Source organism: Thalassophryne amazonica, chromosome 18 (assembly GCF_902500255.1).
Source record: "Thalassophryne amazonica chromosome 18, fThaAma1.1, whole genome shotgun sequence".
NCBI lineage: Eukaryota > Metazoa > Chordata > Actinopteri > Batrachoidiformes > Batrachoididae > Thalassophryne > Thalassophryne amazonica.
Genome location: NC_047120.1, coordinates 62,100,058 through 62,118,332, shown reverse-complemented (window position 1 = coordinate 62,118,332; position 18,275 = coordinate 62,100,058). Strand labels below are relative to the sequence as shown.

The window sequence follows — 18,275 nt, the reverse complement described above, 5'->3', positions numbered from 1 at the left end:
ACCTCTTTTTGTGCCTTTCTTAATGGCATGGGGACGTAATAGTCTAGTGGTTAAGCGTTGGTTTAAGACTAAGGTCCTTAATCCCCAAGTTGCTCCCGGCGTGTAGTGGGCGCCTTGCATAGCAGCACCCTGACATTGGTGTGAGAGTGTGTCTATGTGAATGTGAGGCATCTTTGTAAAGCACTTGGAGCTTCTGATTCAAATGGAAAAGTGCTATATAAATGCAGTCCATTTACTATTTACATCACATTGTTCTTCATTGTGGTAAAGGTTAGAATTCTGACTAATTTGATCTGTTTAACATTCTGGCCTTATGATGCCCCAAAAGCTCCTTTTATTACTTCCTCTACCTTGCTTATGATATCACAAGATTCTTTTTGGGTAAAGATCAGAATTCTTCATGATTATTTAATGTTCTTGCTTCATGATGGATTAAACTTGAACTTGTTTCTTCTGTACTTGAAATGGGATATGTGACATGATTTTGTCCTATTTATTCTATAATTTCCCTCTATGAAAACGAGACGCCAAACATTTGGTCCAGAATTGCCCATCTGAATGGTGCTGAGACTCACTGACTGGACCACGTTTGATCTGTGTGTGTGCACAGCACATGGTGCAGGGATGTGCACAACACATGGTGCAGGGATGTGCACGGGTCAGGGTGCAGGGGTGTGCACGCCGCAGGTTGCAGGGTTGTGCACAGTGCAAGGTGCAGGGATGTGCATGGCAAAGCTTGTAGGAATGTGTACACTAGTGCACAAACGTCCTGCAGCTCTTTGGACTGCCAGAGAACGAGAGAGGGCGAGCGAGGTAACGGTGGGTTTAATGTGAGCTTTGAGTCTCCCCTGATAACTAAAAGGTGCTTATGTTTTAGCCAGTTGGTTCCACTGCAGCTTAGAGACAGGTTTTGTTTTTTCTACTCAAAAAAAAAAACGATTGAAATATTTTCAGTAAAGCCAGTTTTTGCCTTTTTATGCTCAGAATGTTCTGTTTGGGATGGGAAGTGGGCTGATTGCAGAGGTAGGTTTGGATAAACTCCAGCGTAACTGCTCAGCTTTTATCCCTGCACACTGAATTAACAAATCAGGATTTACGCAGACTGAATTTTGTGTCACTTACTGTTCACGTCACACTCAAGCAACTTTGATTAAAGTGATGATGGAACCACCGAGATCACGGTGTGATTCTGAAAATAAAAAATAAAGGCAAGGTTTCATTAGTGATCCATCCTGAAGAAGTCACTGCAAATACATTCTGTTCACATTGTGTGTGTGTGTGTGTGTATGTGTGTGTGACAGAGCTATGACATGAAATGTAGAGGAAAAATATCTGACTGAGAGCTGAATCCACATAATGTGTTTTTCACAATGAAAACGTTGTTGATGTTAGACGGTGGAATTCTCGAGGTGTGTGCAAAAAGCCACCGAGTGATTCAGGAATGCAAAGTGTGAAATCGTGCAGGTTTGTCGCTCTGCCTTTCCATCCTGAAGAGCGTGTCGCTGAATCGCACTTAACCGCCGCAGCTCATTTTAACAATCACTCACACCATTAGAACTGATTGAGTGTATCTGCAAACCTAATTACCAAGTGGTCCTCACACACCAGAGGGTACAAAAAAATCAAAAAAGAACTGATTTCCAAAATGGCACACATATGGATAATTCTCAGGTTTTACCATTATTGTAATTGCAGCCTGATTACACAGCAAATGAATGTGGCAAAACGAGAAAAATAAATAAGAGAAAATGCTAATGCTGCTTGTTACATGGATAATGAGGATGAGTTTGAGGAGGTGTGTGTGTGTGTGTGTGTGTGTGTGGTGGGGGTCTGTGTGTGTTTCTGCACTGTCTGGATTTGACATATGTTGGGAGAGTTTGTAAGTGGCCTGAGGATGGAGATAGTGGATCCGGATTAGAGGTGGTGTATTTATCAGGCTTCCAATCTTACCTTCATTTTATCTTTTGTTGTCAGTTTGATCATTTGCAGGTTATTTATGGCGCTCTTGGTACAAAAAGCTGTCAGAGTTTCAGCTGATGAACAGCACAAAGGCTGTAACTCGGTGAAAGAAAAAATAGATTCTTAGAGTTCTTAATCCTGTGTTCTTGTTGTAACATGAAATGGCTGGGGTGACTGATCCGTCGTTCTCGGGTCAGGTCTGAGAGCATGCGCTGGAGCAATTTGCCACATCCACCACACTTCCAAACTATGCTGGATTATGCAGGATTTGGCATAAATTTTCCACATCACGGTTGTCTTCCAGATGTGATTCCAGGTGTACAGAGAGAATGGGGCAGAGGAGTCCATCAACCCCGGACCTTCTCGTTGGGAAGGAAGTATTAAAACTGCTTGCACTACCATGCTGCACCATGAGAAATATGAATATTAAGTAAAAAACAATCAAAACACATGAAGTAAAAAAAATATCACAGGACCTCGACTTGAACCCTGAGGCACCACACAAGTGTGCATTATGCTGTCTTATGTGCACAGTCTGCAATAAATACACAAAATTCATTAGCTGTCTCTCTCTTTAACAAACACACACACACTTTTCAGTTCCTCTCACATATTCATGTCTTTTTTCTGACTCATTCAGTTCCCTCTCTCTCATCCAAAGCCAATTACGCTCTATCCCTCTTTTTTCCCTCTCCTTTGTTTGAGTCCTCGTCAGGCTGCAGTCTGAACGAACAGTAATCGTCTTACGGCGCTGACAGCCTTATGACGGCGCCGTTGGTTATTGTAATTGGATTAGAGTGAAGATAAACTCGGTGCCAGTAAAACTCTTAAAATCTCAATCTGCACTGACGCCATTCTCACTTTTCTTCTTCGCTGTGAAGTCGATCTGAGATGCTGTTCATCACTTCAGACATAATGAACATTTCTGACATTTACATACTAGCCGTAATTAAAAAGTTAGTGCTGTTAAATACGTTTGTGTTATATTTTCATTATTTTATTGATTTTCTGAATTTATTTAATTCTAAAGTTGACATTGGGCTCATTTTAAATGAGAAGTTGATCCTTTATTAGTCCGAGAGGGACATTTGTGATATTACAGCAGCAAAGGGATAGTAGCAGAACAATTGTGCAAAATATGCTAAGTAATAAATAGGTAAGAGAAATAAGTACCAAAATACATGGAAGGCAAGGACTGTGCAAGAATAACAATTAACACAGTAAATGCACTATTTACAAGCAGAAAAAACTCAACAGTTAAAATGGATGTTTGGTAATATTGCACATGAATGATCAAGTATTATTGCACATGACAGGAGTGATTAAAGTATTCAGTTGTTACTTTAATGATCCGAGTGGTCTACTGAGAACAGTGCTGGTTGTGGAGTCTGACAGCATCAGGAAGGAAGACAGAAGGACCTGCGGTATCACTCCATCAATCAATCAATCAATTTTTTTATATAGCGCCAAATCACAACAAACAGTTGCCCCAAGGCGCTTTATATTGTAAGGCAAGGCCATACAATAATTATGTAAAACCCCAACGGTCAAAACGACCCCCTGTGAGCAAGCACTTGGCTACAGTGGGAAGGAAAAACTCCCTTTTAACAGGAAGAAACCTCCAGCAGAACCAGGCTCAGGGAGGGGCAGTCTTCTGCTGGGACTGGTTGGGGCTGAGGGAGAGAACCAGGAAAAAGACATGCTGTGGAGGGGAGCAGAGATCGATCACTAATGATTAAATGCAGAGTGATGCATACAGAGCAAAAAGAGAAAATCTCCATCACGTAGTTTGGGTGCAACAGCCTGTCACTGAAGGAGCTTTCCAGTGCAGTCAAGGTGTCATGCATGGGATGCACTGTGCAGTAACTGCTCTACAGATAAAGCCCAGAATATTTGTTTCAATAATTGGTTTTCACAACAGCACTGAAGATCGGCCATTTTATTGCTTTTTGTTTTACAGCTTTATTAACTCCTAAAATAATTCTACAACTTACACCAAAATATCCTTTTTATTGTCCCTAGTCATTGCTTTAAAACACATAGTAGTATTTTTTTTTCTGTATCTGCACATCTGCAGTTAAAGTTAAAACAAAACTTTTGTAATGTACACATTTATTCAGAAAATATTTTTGAAATTAATAATCATTTTTTTATTAAAGGACATGTCACCATTCAACAGTGGTGGGCACGGCTAACCAAAAAGTTAGCTTCGATAACCGCCAATCAGCAAACTGAAAAGTTATCTTTTCTAATGCTTAACCGATAGACCACCAAAAAATTTATCGGAAGCTACAGCTAACCACTGATGGATAACTTTCAGTATTTTCTCCAGTACACTCTCAGCTACTGACAAGCTGATTTTCAGTTTAAACACCGCCAACACTTCTGATAGAATCAAAGGCCATCACAAACCCAAACCCAAACTGCATTATGGGTAAACTGAGCCTCAATTTCAATTCAATTTATTCACTTTATATAGTGCCAAATCACAACAGAGTCACCTCAAGGCACTTCACACAAAACAATTCTGAAAACAAAATAAAATGAATTAAAAGATGACAAAGCATAGTAAAAGAGTAAAAAAGTAAAAAAGCATAGTAACGTAATATGCCAGTATGTAATATGCCGTTCAGTAAATGAGTCAAAATCCATAGAACACTGCCATCTACTGGATGCCAATGTGAATGACACCTGGTTATATCACATCGTTGTTGCTGCCTGGCTGAATCACAATTTAACAAACAGAATTTGTTGTGTGGGCCGCTGAAGAGGAGGTACTGCTGGCCCACCACCACCAGAGGGCGCCCTGCCTGGAGTGCGGGCTCCAGGCACCAGAGGGCGCCGCCGCCTCACGTGAGCAGCTACGGTGACAGCTGTCACCCATCACCTGAGACAGCTGACGGCAATCATCTGTGGGGTATATCAGCAGGACGGCACCTCCACCTCATTGCCGAGATATCGTTTCTACCAGAGAGGTAACGTATCGAAGCTACGGAGTGTATCTTTTTGGATTTGTGCTTAGTTTGTGGATTACTGTTCCAACGAGAGGTGGAGGTAACTTCCCTGCTGTTCTGAGTCCTGGGTGCAAACGCGCCCCCATCTAACTGTCCTTTGTTCCTCGCCAGCAGTACCAGGTCCGACACGCGGAGGCAGTGGCCACCTGGGAGTTCGGGACTTGGCGGCTCCAGTATTCCCGGGGTCCTGTGGCGGAGGAAGCCGTGTGGTTCCGGTCTTACCTTGGAGAGGCATCTCCTATCTTCGAGCCTGCCCACACGACACTTTTGTGAATTGACTGTTGTCCATTGCTGTGATTGGTTGTATTCGTTGTGCACATTCACAACAGTAAAGCTTTGTTATTTTGACTTACTCCATTGTCCGTTCATTTGCGCCCCCTGTTGTGGGTCCGTGTTCCTACACTTTCCCAACAGAATTTTCAGTTTTGCGAATACCTTTTTTAACAAATGAAAAAAAAATGACATTTTACAAATGCACATTTATTTGTAAAAACCAACACACACGTTAAATTTTGTGTTGGTTCAAGAATCAACCAATCGGTGACCACAGGCTCAGTTTACCTATAATGCAGATTGGCATCTGTGTGTGTTAATATGTTCAAAACTTCAGAATTAGTCCATTAATTTAAAATTAAAAGATATGTGTTATATTTTCACTTTGTACAAATGACAGAGTTGACATTGTTGTTAAACTATCCAGATTCATTTTGTTTCTAAATCAAAACCATAAGTCAAAGCTGCTTTCCTCTTGAGGACTTTGGCCTCACAGCTGGACTGCTGTATGCTGTAAAGGGTAATGACTGTTTGTTTGTTTTTTTTGTTTTTTTTACTGTAGCAGCCTGGCAGCCAGGCCCCTTCTGCTGGGGTAGCTCAGGAGCTCGGCTCCTCTTAGCTGCCACAGTGCTGCAAAATACAACAGGGTTTATAAATGTTTTTCACCATTACTAACTATGTAAACAACATTAATGGTCTAAAAGTTATTGGAATTAAATTTATTGGAAGCTAATTGATCCACTGATGGTTTTTGAAGTTAGCTGAAAAGTTAATCCGCTAACAAAAAGTTAGCTTCGATAATTAGTGGTTAGCAGATTAGCGGAACTGTGCCCACCACTAAAGTTCAACAGCACAACATCAAAGTATTAACGACTGTAAGTCTATCTGCAGACATGATTAGTGGTCGCTGATGGACTCTCGCTCAGTGAATCAGTGAATGGTGGGTGATGTCAGTCTGAACAAAAACACAGAAGCAGTACAGTGGTGAACAGACAGAGTGAAACCAACGTTACATCAGATCATGAAACTACTGACTATTCATGTGAAAGTGATGACTCAATTTTTTTTTTACCGTGACTGTATCGAAATTAAGTTATCACTTTTAAAAAGAAGTAATCATGGCTTCACATCACACTTAATGTGACATGTAACATCTGTTACATGTCAATTGTAATTTTCATTGTAATGTCAATGTCATTACAATGTTAACATCTGTTAACATTAACATCTACATTCCATTCAAGAGCACGCTGGGATGTTTACTCAGACCTAAACACAGGTGGAAACACTCAGTCTCCACAGCATTTAGTTTTGATTGGTGTATGCTTATAGACTGTTCACAAAAATGCACAACTTAATACAGGTATATCATCACATGACCTCTAATAGCCAAAATCTGAGTTGATATGACTTCTGTACAACATGTCCTTTCACACACACTTTCTGAAGGTTTTACGTCTGGGATGCACATTGTCATCCATCCATCATTAAAAATAAAAAACTAAGAAATCGCATCGACATAACTTAGTATTCACACTCTTTGCTCAACACGTTGATGCACCTTTGACAACAATTGCAGCCTCAAGTCTTGGTGCACCTATCTTTGGGTAGTTCTGCCCATTCCTCTTTGCAGCACCTCTCAAGCTCCATCAGGTTGACTGGAGAGTGTCGGTGAACAGCCATTTTCAGATCTCTCCAGAGATGTTCAATCAGATTCAGGTCTGGTCTCTGGCTGGGCCACTCAAGGACATTCACAGAGTTGTCCTGAAGCCAGTCCTTTGATATCTCGGCTGTGTGCTTTGGGGTCATTGTCCTACTGAAAGATGAACCATCACCCCAGTCTGAGGTCAAGAGCACTCTGGAGCAGGTTTTCATCCAGGATGTCTCTGTATATTGCTGCATTCATCTTTTCCTTACTCCTGACTAGTCTCCCAGTTCCTGCTGCTGAAAAACATCGACACCATGATGCTGCCACTAACAAGCTTCACTGCAGGGGTGGTGCCTGGTTTCCTCCAATCATGACACCTTTCATTCACTCCAAAGAGTTCTTTGTTTTCAATCTTTTTCTCATCAGATCAGAGAATTTTGTTTCTCATGGTCTGAGAGTCCTTCATGTGCCTTTTGGCAAACTCCAGGTGGGCTGCCATGTTCCTTTTACTAAGGAGTCGCTTCCCTCTGCCCGCACTGCCATACAGGCCATACCATACATACATGTTTCTGTACCCTTCCCCAGATTTGGGCCTCAAGACAATCCTGTCTTGGAGGCTTACAGACAATTCCTTTGACTTCATGTTTGGTTTTTGCTCTGTCAACTGTGGGGACTTATATGTCGACAGGTGTGTGCCTTTCCAAATAATGTCCAATCAATTGAATTTACTCCAAGTGGACTCCAGTTAAGGTGTAGAAATATCTCCAGGATGATCCGTGGATTCAGAGCTCAAATTTGAGCTTCATGGCCAAGGATGTGAATACTTGCATTTTCTTAGTTTTTAAAATATATTTATATTTTTAAATAAATTTACAAAAATCTCCCAAAAAATTTTTTTTTTTTCCTCCAAATTGTCATTATGAGGTATTCTTTGTAGAAGACTGATGAATAAAATAAGTTGAATCCACTTCAGAATAAGGCTGTAACATAACAAATTGTATAAAATGTGAAGTGCTGTAAATACTTTCTGGATGCACTGTAAAGTTTCCTATCACCTAACCTGCATGTCTTTGGAAGAGGGAGGAAGCTGGCACACCTGGAGGGAACACATGCAAAGACGAGAAGAACATGCAAACTCTGCACAGAAATGCCCCAGGTGGGACGTGAACCCACGACCTTCTTGCTGCGAGGCAACAGTGCAAACCACTAATCCACCATGCTCATATTTAACATGTTAATATGAAAGCTGGATCATTGACCAAACACTTAAATTTTAAATAATAAACTTTGTTTATATGAGCAAAGCGTTGCGCAGTGGGGCGAAGCTCACTCATGGTACAGGGCATCCTAAACAGGAAGTGCCAAAATTCAAATCCACAGTAAAACAGGAAATGTTCAAATGTCAAACACTTCCTGGATTGACCGACAAGATCCCATGGAATCTCGTGGGAACTCAGTGGAAGGCTCACACTCAAACAGGAAGTGCCGAATTCTCAGTCACAGTGAAACAGGAAATATCCATTGCTGAACACTTCCTGGCATGGGTGGAGCTAGAGTGGAGGATGGGGTTTCACTGGACTTCCCTGAAATCTGATTAGACACAGATGATTGACATGTCACGGCACCACACGTCTGGTTGAAAGACCTGCATTTTCAAATCAGTGAGTCACATTGACTGCTAGGTTCCTCCTGTCCAGTAGTTAGTGCTGTGTACCATCTTGTCTATGGCTGATGCTGAGACTCTGATTCATGCTTTGGTTTCTTCTAGATTGGACTATTGTAATGCTTTATTTTCTGGTTTACCACAGTCCAGCATCAGGGGTCTTCAACTGGTTCAAAATGCTGCTGACAGACTTCTGACACGAAGCAGAAGGTTTGACCATATTATGCCGGTTCTGGGGTCCCTTCACTGGCTTCCGGTCTGTTTGAGATCGGATTTTAAAGTATTACTATTGGCCTATAAAATTGTTCACGGACTCGCACCCCCCTATCTGGCTGGCCTGGTTGAGTCCTATGTGCCGGCAAGGGCTCTGCGTTCACAGGGTGCAGGACTATTGTGTGTCCCGAGGGTGAAGAAAAGGTCAGCGGATTACAGAGCTTTCTATCACCGCGCTCCAGCTCTGTGGAATGATCTGCCTGTGCTGATATGACAGTCGGACTCTGTGGAGACTTTTAACGCCAGGCTGAAGACACATTTGTTGTCCCTGTTTTATCATTAGTATTTTATATGATTGTGTGTCTTTTTTAATTATTTTTATTTATGTGACTTCTTTTACCTTTTTATGGTTAAATTTTTTTTATTGTGTTTTAATCTTATTTCATTTTATTTTGCTTTTAAATGATGTTTGTGAAGTGCCTTGAGGCGATTACTAGTGATTTGGCACTATATAAATTAATAAATTATTATTATTATTATAATACCACAAAAAGTTCTAATCCACCTTAGTAGAAGAAGAAAAATGTTTGCTCCAGATTTGAACTGAACACATCGTTTGAACTATGGACTTTGATTCACACCAAACTTATATTGGTGAGTAAATGACCGTATTTTATGCCCGAAATGAAGTCCAGGTTGTTAAAAGCAGCAGTTTTTCTTTAATTTGGGGTGCCTTATATACACGTTTAAGCTAACAGACAGCAGCTGGTTCATGCTCTGTTGGCTTATTAGTGCAGCAGATAACTGAAACAATCAAATGGTGATACAAGCATCACATTCAGCACAAATACAACTTAATGGAGCATCTTTAACTTTTGATCCCTGTACAAACTGAAAATGACCTTGGTATTTCACACATTTTAATTTTATTCCATTTCAAATACATTTTTTCCCTACAATTATCTTCCTTAACTCAATCTGAAAGCAAATCTCTACAACTTGATATAAATGAATAAAAATATAAAATCCAACTTCCTGATGAAGTGGTGTAGAGGAAGATTTTCTTAAAAAGAAGACCCGATAGTTCAGCTACAATTTGACAGAAAGTACATTTGAAATGAAAGCCTAGATTTAATGTTTTGGTGAAAGAAACTTTTGTATTTCTTCATAATTGATGTAAATAAAGTTGAAGACATATTCAGTGACTTGGAAATGTTCATGTTTCCATCCCCTGACTTGTCTAAAGAAAACTGGCATTAAAACTGATTATTATTTACAGGTATTATCAAGTTTTAGAGATTTGCTTTCAGTTTGAGTTTGAGGAAGATAATTTTAGAAATTTTTATTCTTTATTTTTTGTATTTCTTGTATTTAAAATGGCATAAACAAATTAAAATGTGAAATTCCAAGTGTTCCAATACCTTTGGAGGGCACAGTACTAACCTTATGATTGCAAAATGTGTGGTATTATTACTGTTTTAAGAATGTTTAATTTTCACTGTTGCTGCACTTTGTGTCAAATCATAGTCATATCGTATATCATATTGATATGCCATTTCAGTAAGGTATATTATCACGGTGTATGGTTTTCTTCAGGGTGTATAAAGCCATATTCATTGGTAAACAACTTGATAACGATTTTATCATATACAGTGGTCCCTCGTTTATCGTGGGAGTTACGTTCTAAAAATAACCTGCAATAGGCGAAATCTGCGAAGTAGTCAGTGTTATTTTTTTACAATTATTATAGATGTTTTAAGGCTGTAAAACCCCTCACTACACACTTTATGAACTTTTCTCAAACAGGCATTAACATTTCTGTCCTGTGTAAACACTCAAAGTTCAAACCTTAGTAAAAAAAAAAAATAGAACGTTTTCCTATAAATAATTATGATGGCTTTTAGAACTAACGAACTTAATTTTAACAATCAACCTACAAGGTTGGACACGTAAGAAATTATTAATAGTGACTCACCAGTATTTCACAGTTCCTCTGACCGCGCCTCTTCGTCATGGCACCGCTCCGCTGTCCGGATTGGCTGATTACCAAGGCGACATTCATTTTGTGGGTTTTACTCAGGTGGTATGAAAAATATTACCCGTCCACAAAAAGGATGTATTGCTATTTATTCTTTAGTGTTTTATCCAGTCATATTGGCATATCATTTATAGGTATATGATAACTTCTATTATACATTCCAAATCTAAGGTGGAACTCTACTAGTGTTTACTAAGGTAAAAAAAAAGAGAGAGAGTAGAGCCACTTAGGTGCCTGGTCTTGAGAACCAGGGATGGTAGGTTGAAAAGCTTTTTTATCCCATGGGAACTCTCCCTACCCACCTAAGCGGCTGAAGAATATGGACAGCATGTATATAAGTGACATTTACATGACAGTTTATATGACAATATAGAGATAAGATAATTTTGCCATATTGTACAGCCCTACTGTCAACTAGCTGAAAACTTTGAATATTAATTAATGGCAGGGGGTTAAGAGGGCTGTAATTGTCAGCTGAAAACCTAAAAGGTCAGGAGTATGGGGGGCAGAGAAGTGTGAAAGTCAAAATAAGGAAAATGCTTAAAAAGGCGGGGGGTCTGAGGGGCAGAGCTTCCCCAGAAGCTGAAAGGTTTTTGCCATGCTAATGCTCCCCTGAAGCATTTACTCAAAATAGTCTGAAGGACCTAAATGACATGGTGAGATGCTGATGAGCTTCGCTTATTCATGTCCTCGACATATGCATATTAGAGCACTTTCACACAAGAAAATGTAACCTCATGTCATCTATGTACAGATTATCCATTAGCATAGAAACATTTAAAATAAAAAAGACTGATAATAAATGTTAAGGAGTCACTTATATCTGTGTCCTGTATGTTATTAATACACAAAAGTATGAAAGCAAATGCATACAATTGTTTCAATGTAGCCCGTGTGTTTGACTTATGGAGGAGACCAGGTTTTGCTTACAAGGGTCACAGAGTGCACCCATGCAAACATGTCCAAGATTGTGGTCCAGAGAACACGTGCATCCGATATGAAAGCGATACTTGGAAGCGTTGATTAGTTTTTCTTGGCAACAAGGGATGTGACAGATGCAATGACGTATTCACCTCGTTTTAATGTCCCTGAAAGGAAGAAACGGCAACGTTCATGGACAAAAATAACAACAAAAAATAAATACAAATTCAAAATAAATGAACAGTCATAAAATAAATTAAATTAAAGCTTCATCAAACTGTTCCACAGTTCTGGAGCAGTTTTGTTTTTGTTTTTTTCCCCCATTTGACTCTGTTGTTAGATGAGAGCAGCAGGGTTGATGGTTTGATTCCTGCTGTTCTGGCCCGTGCTGTGAGCACTTAATTCTTGCTGCTTTGGATTCAAAGACGTGCATGATGCCGTCACTGTTCTGTCAGTTTGCCAGAATCCCACTGGGTCAACCTGGTGATTAATGCGCCCACTGCTCGGGGGCGTGAGGTCGACTGGAATGCCAATCACTATCTGTGTGCCTTTTGATCCTCAGCACCGGCCCCACCAGGAATAGTTTCACCCTGTAATTATTGATTATATAAGGAGGGTGATTGACTGTTCATCTGAGATGATTTCAGCGTTTATTGTTGACGCGTTGACAGCGGCGTGTGAAGGCTTTGATGTCTGTCATCTGATGACAGGAGCAAGTTCCACCTTTTCAGATCTTGTGGTCATGGTGTCTTCTACTTCTGATGTGTGGCAGAATATATTCAAGCGTTCATCGCTCGTGTTCTGTCACGATCTGCATGACAGGCAAACGTGATCAGGACAAGAGCTAAAGGAAGGTTAACTGCGCTGAAGGCTCACGGTGCACTTGGTGCTCGTCCTCAAAGCGGGGGACGACCCTGAGCATAGCAACATACTGTATGTGGAAAAAATGGAACACTGGTTTCTCTGGTTGGTCACGTACCAAAGTAACACAAATACAACCTGACTATGGATTGCAAACTTGAATGGAGCAAAGAAAAATTGTATTTAGTCTCTTATTTGTGAGGGTGCAAAGTGGTCATACTGAGCAACATCAGTTTGTATCTACCTCTTATAGTTACATATATATATATATATATATATATATATATATATATATATATATATATATATATATATATATATATATATATATATATATATATATATATATATGTTCACCTGCTACAAGCAAAATTAGGCCTGAAATAGCTTCTTTTACACTTCTGTTTTTTTCATTTAACCTTTATTTAACCAGGAAAGTCCCATTGAGCTTAAAAACCTCTTTTTCAATGGAATCCTGGCCAAGAGGCAGCAAAAGTTACAATTACAAATGCACAGGTAAAATTACTTAAACATTATGAAAAACAATTGCAGTTTGATAATGTCATCTCAAGTGTTCTCAGTCTGGACTTAAAGTTGCTCAATGAAATAAGTTCACTCAATTTCCAGTCTTTTTGCAACATGTCCCAGATCAGTGCAGGCAAATGGAACAGAGAGCAACAGATCATCATTTGAGCAGAAAGAATAAGAGTCGACACTCCTCCGTGTGATTACAGATGTAGGAGGGTAAAAGACCAAGCATGGCCTCATAAATAAAAGAATAGCAATGTCCCAGTCATCTGGTGGACAAAGAAGGCCATCCTTCTCGAGAATACAGTTCACAATGATGAGTCAAGGCTCTACAGTTGGTAATAAACCTCAAAGAAGCATGATAAACGGTATCAATCTTGTGAAGACACTGAGCTGAAGCGTTCGTATACATGAGGTCCTCATAATCTAAAACTGATAAAAACACTTTTTTCACTTCGAATGAAAAACAAATTTTTGATAGAAAAAGCCCAATTTTAGTTTGAGCTTTTTAACAAGATTGTCAATATGAGGCTTAAATGTGAGGGAGTCATCAAGTAAGACTCCAAGGTATTTGGACACATTAACCACATCTATGGCATTTCCCTTTAATGGTGGACTTTCTTGGTGTTTGAAAACAGCATCAGTTTTGTCTTGTCAGCATTAAGGACCAGCTTTAGCTCCAGAAGTGTGAGCTGGACCACAATAAAAGCTTTCTGCAGAGAATCAACAGCTTTAACAAGGGCTGAGCCAAAACAATAAAAGATTATGTCATCAGCATGAAAATGCTTATCAGCATCTGGCACGTTTTGGCCTAGTTCATTAATGTACATAATGAACAAGAGAGGACCTAATATTGAGCCCTGTGGCACCCCCTTGTGGACATTAAAAATTCTGAGCGCAGACCATCACACCGAGTCCTGTCATTCAAATATGTAGTTTGTGAACCAGGAAACAGCATCATTAAATAATCCAAGACAAATAAGCCTATGCTTTAAAACGGCATGGTTCACAGTGTCAAAAGCTTTTGACAGATCAATAAAAAGTGAAGCACAACACAACTTTTTATCAAGAGCAACAAGTATGTCACTAATGACTTTAGTAGAAGCAGTGATAGTACTGTGCTTTTTCCTGAAACCTGACTGTAACTTTGAGAGGAGTTCATTGGAGTATAGTAACTCTTTTAGTTGATCACAAACAAGAGATTCAAGAATTTTTGATAAGACATAAATTGGATGTTGGCCTGTAATTTAGCCTGTAACCTCCATGACATTAGTAATAAATACATTTGATGGCATTCCATATCACTTACTGTTTCCTGTTAAAAAGATGAGCAGGTGCATTTTGAACCATTTGCAGGCAACAAAGGGAGACCTCATCTACACCCACATAAAAAGGAGTTACTGTCATCTATCCAAGACATACTAAATTACTTTTTCAAAGGCTTTGGGGTAGAGATTGGCCTTTAATGTAGCTAAGAGACTTAACTTTGGAAAGAGCTACTTTTGATAACAGAGCCAATTTTTTAAAATCAAATTTCAAGGAGCTGCCAAATATCACAAAGGCTCTTAGCCAATCGATTGTATAAAGCCAACAGGCCAAGAGTACTGATAATGTTATTCAACAGATCTCATCGTCCAAATGTAATAACTTCAGTCCTATTTTCATTAAGCTTGAGAAAGTTAAATCTATCTAGGTTTTACTATATTTTAGCAGAGTGGTCCAACAAGGACTTGACATTTTAGGTTCATAGGTAGATAGATTTGTATGCCATCAACAAACAATGAAAAGAAATTCTACATTTTTCAAAAACGGCCCCTAATGGCAACATATACAATAAAAAATTGGAAGCGATCCCAAAGATGGAGCCCTGAGGAACCCCACAGGTGGAGCTATGGAAGAATCCTCACCAGAGCCAATAGAGAAGGGTCCACATGACCAACATGACTAAAACTATCTGAAGATTTTGAGACTAGATATAAGGATCCCATCATCCACACTGACAAAGGCAGCAGTCAGGACTAAAAGCATCAGAATAGCAGAGTTCCTGGAATCAAATGTTAGAAAGAGATCATTAAAAACTGCTTTTACCCAATTACAAACTTTAAATGGAAAAGGTTGCTTTGGAATTTAAGACACCAAGACAGTTCAAGTTCTTCTTTTTAATAAAAGGATGTACCGCAACCAGGGCACACTCTGTAGTCAGGGAGGTTTTTTTATTATTAAAACCACAGTATCTGGGCCAACACAAATTAAACAATAAATAAATAAAATCTTTGATGGTGAGAAGGAGAAGTATCTGTTTGCAGGATGACAAAGATGTACAATGTTTGCCAATAAAGATACAGATTCAAACTGGTTGAAGTCGGCTAAAGTTTTTGGAGCAACATTTTTATAAAGTGTAGGAGGTACAATACAAGCTGCATGGCAAAGGTCTATAATACAGTGAAAAAGATCGAAATGAACCTCAAGGGTTATTACTGTTCCTGGAAGCACAGTTAGTAACTCTGTTTTAGCAGCCTTAATGGCTTTCCTGTATTTCGATAGACAATCCCGTAAAATTCCCAAGGAAACCTAGAGCTTATCTTTCCTCCACATTATCTCAGCTCAGTCTACATGCACATCAGAGGGTATGTGTAGTATTATTCAACCAGGGCTAAATGGAGCAACAGAGTCCAGGATAGCGAGTCAAGAATAGCGATGAGATCCCAACGCTTTAATCAAAACAGCCATGCAAGGTATAGTGTTTAAAAGTAAGAGACAAGTGCAAAATAAAAGCTTAATCACATAGACTGCATTTAACTCTTTTAGCACTAAATAAAATAACCAAATCATCAGATAAGCATGTGTTAAAATACACACAGCCCATAAAATGGTATGGTCCAGTTTATGGTCCAGTGTAACGTCCTAATGGATGGTAAATACCCTTACCAGTGGTCCAATGGGAGCTAGAACATAAACATTCAGTAGGCAGTTCAGAAAAGGGAATAGAATCACTGTCCTTATGCCAAGCTTCTGCTATACATAGAAAGTCCAACTGAATAATAATATAATAATTTGACATGGATGCACATTCCTGCAGTGTCCAGCAGATGCCAGTATTCAGCAGGTCTACCTTTTGATGGACTCTGGAACAGCGTTCTGACACATGGGTATTGCAAAGGTTTTGAACTGTTATGAAACAGCGTTTCAAGTTTGCCACCAGTAATTTTGCTGGTTTGCAAGCGTTAGCTATACGCACCTCGTCATAGCGGCCGGCAGAGCAGGAAAATGGCAGTTTTCCATTCTGGCAGATCAGCTGCATTATGTACATATTGCAAACAAACCTATCAGAAATCATATTTGATATTTTCTTTTACAAAATTTTAAGAGATTAAGAGGTTTTAATGTAACGTAGTTGGTAAGCATAAATAAAAGTGGTCAGTGCCTGTAACACTTTGATGCAGACGTTCGTAAGTGCTTGTAACTAACATGTTAATGTGTGCAACTCTTGGCCAATCGTAAATACAATGTATTACGAAAGTTACATGTTCCATGCATGACAAGACCGGGCTTGTTCAGTCATCTCCACGTCCATCATCCTGTCCGGGAATCGATCACAAGACCATCTTCCTCGCTATGGGATTGCCACGATGATATAATAAATAGTGACTAGAGATTAATCCATCATTTTAGAGCTGAGAACAAAGGAAAAGAGTGCAGTCTTTGTTATTCAGTGCATTGTTTTTTTTTTTTTTAGGATTGACCTATTTATGGAATAGCCACAGCAGTCTCACTTTATATTGAGACCACTTTCTCTTATAATAAATATTGCATTATTTGACCTCCTCATACAAAACTCAACAGCTCTGCCTGAATGTGGCATGTGACAGCAGGCCAGCTGGCGGGGGGGGGGGGGGGGCGGGCAGACAGCTCCACAGCTGTAAGTGTGCATTGCTGTATTTGCCAACATCCACACCTCTGTGAGGGGTGCGCTTCTTAAACCGTGTCACATCGCCGACCCCCATTTCCTCAGTGACACTGAAGCAAATGTCACCAAAATGGACCTCGCACCTGTGCAGCCCAACGAGTCTGCAAATTCGTGCATGAGGGAAAATTTAGTTTTAAATATCTTCACATTTCAGGGAATGTAGTTAATATTTGAATAGCCAATGATTTATGTCCCTGTGAACCACCCGTAATTAATCAGAATTTTATTTTTATCATTTGGCCCGAGCAACTGACTGATCTGTACTGTCTGTGGATATACACACATCTCTGGTTAGTCAGTTATATGCACCGTCCCCTCGTTTAGTTCCACCAAACAGTGTTACACTCACCCTACTAGTTCAGCTAGAGGCACCCTCAAACTTTCTATTTTTAGTTACATGCACCAAAAGTGGAAAATAAAATACAATATACAGTACCTTGCAAAAGTATTCGGCCCCTTGGAATTACACACATTTTAATTTGTTTATGGTATTTCAAATACAAAAAGTAAATCAGGCTTCTCAGTATAAAAATTTCAAAATGATCTTCCTTAAACTTAAACTCAAAGTAAATCTCTACAACTTCATATGAATTAATTAAATGGGTAATTGGTCCCTTTGGTATAATACTCATAAATAATTGGTTTTATTTCCAGTTTTCTTCAGACAAGTCAGGGGATGGATACATGAACATTTCCAAGTTACTGAATATGTCTTGAACTTTATTTACATCAGTTATGAAGAAATACAAACAGTGTGGCACTCTACAGTAAATCTGTGTGGAAGTAGACAGTTCTCAAAAACTGAGTGACTGTGTGCAAGAAGGAGAAGAGTGAGGAAAGCCACCAAGACACCCAGAAGAAGTTATAGACTTCTGTGGCTGTGATTGGAGAAATTGTGCACAGTGCATGTTTTGCATTTTGTATCCCCAGTTATACAGCTTCATGTTGAAGTGGTATAGAGGAGGATTTTCTTTCATCAAAACATCAAATCTAGGCTTGCATATCAGATGTACCTCCTGGCAAATTGTAGCTGAACTTTCAGGTCTTCTTTTTAAGAAAATTCTCTTTATAAAACTAGACTGGACACACAACACAGATGTCGTGTACCAGAAGGGCCAAAGTCGTCTTCAGCTGCTGAGGAGACTGAGGTGCTTTGCTGTGTGCAGGACACTGTTGAAAGTTTTTTATGA

General features: G+C 39.4%; 1 protein-coding gene and 1 long non-coding RNA gene across 2 annotated transcripts in view; one reads left to right on the top strand and one right to left on the bottom strand.

Moving 5' to 3' along the window:
* The window catches only part of grid1b (glutamate receptor, ionotropic, delta 1b), a 977,470-nt gene that overhangs the window by 335,862 nt on the left and 623,333 nt on the right, over positions 1-18,275 (top strand). The gene's annotated exons all lie outside the window — the stretch shown is intronic.
* Positions 1,857-13,057, bottom strand: LOC117530205. The gene is made up of 3 exons (XR_004566232.1): positions 13,048-13,057; positions 8,525-8,526; positions 1,857-2,018 (listed from the first exon to the last, which is right to left on the bottom strand). It is a non-coding gene; the product is annotated as an uncharacterized LOC117530205 (long non-coding RNA).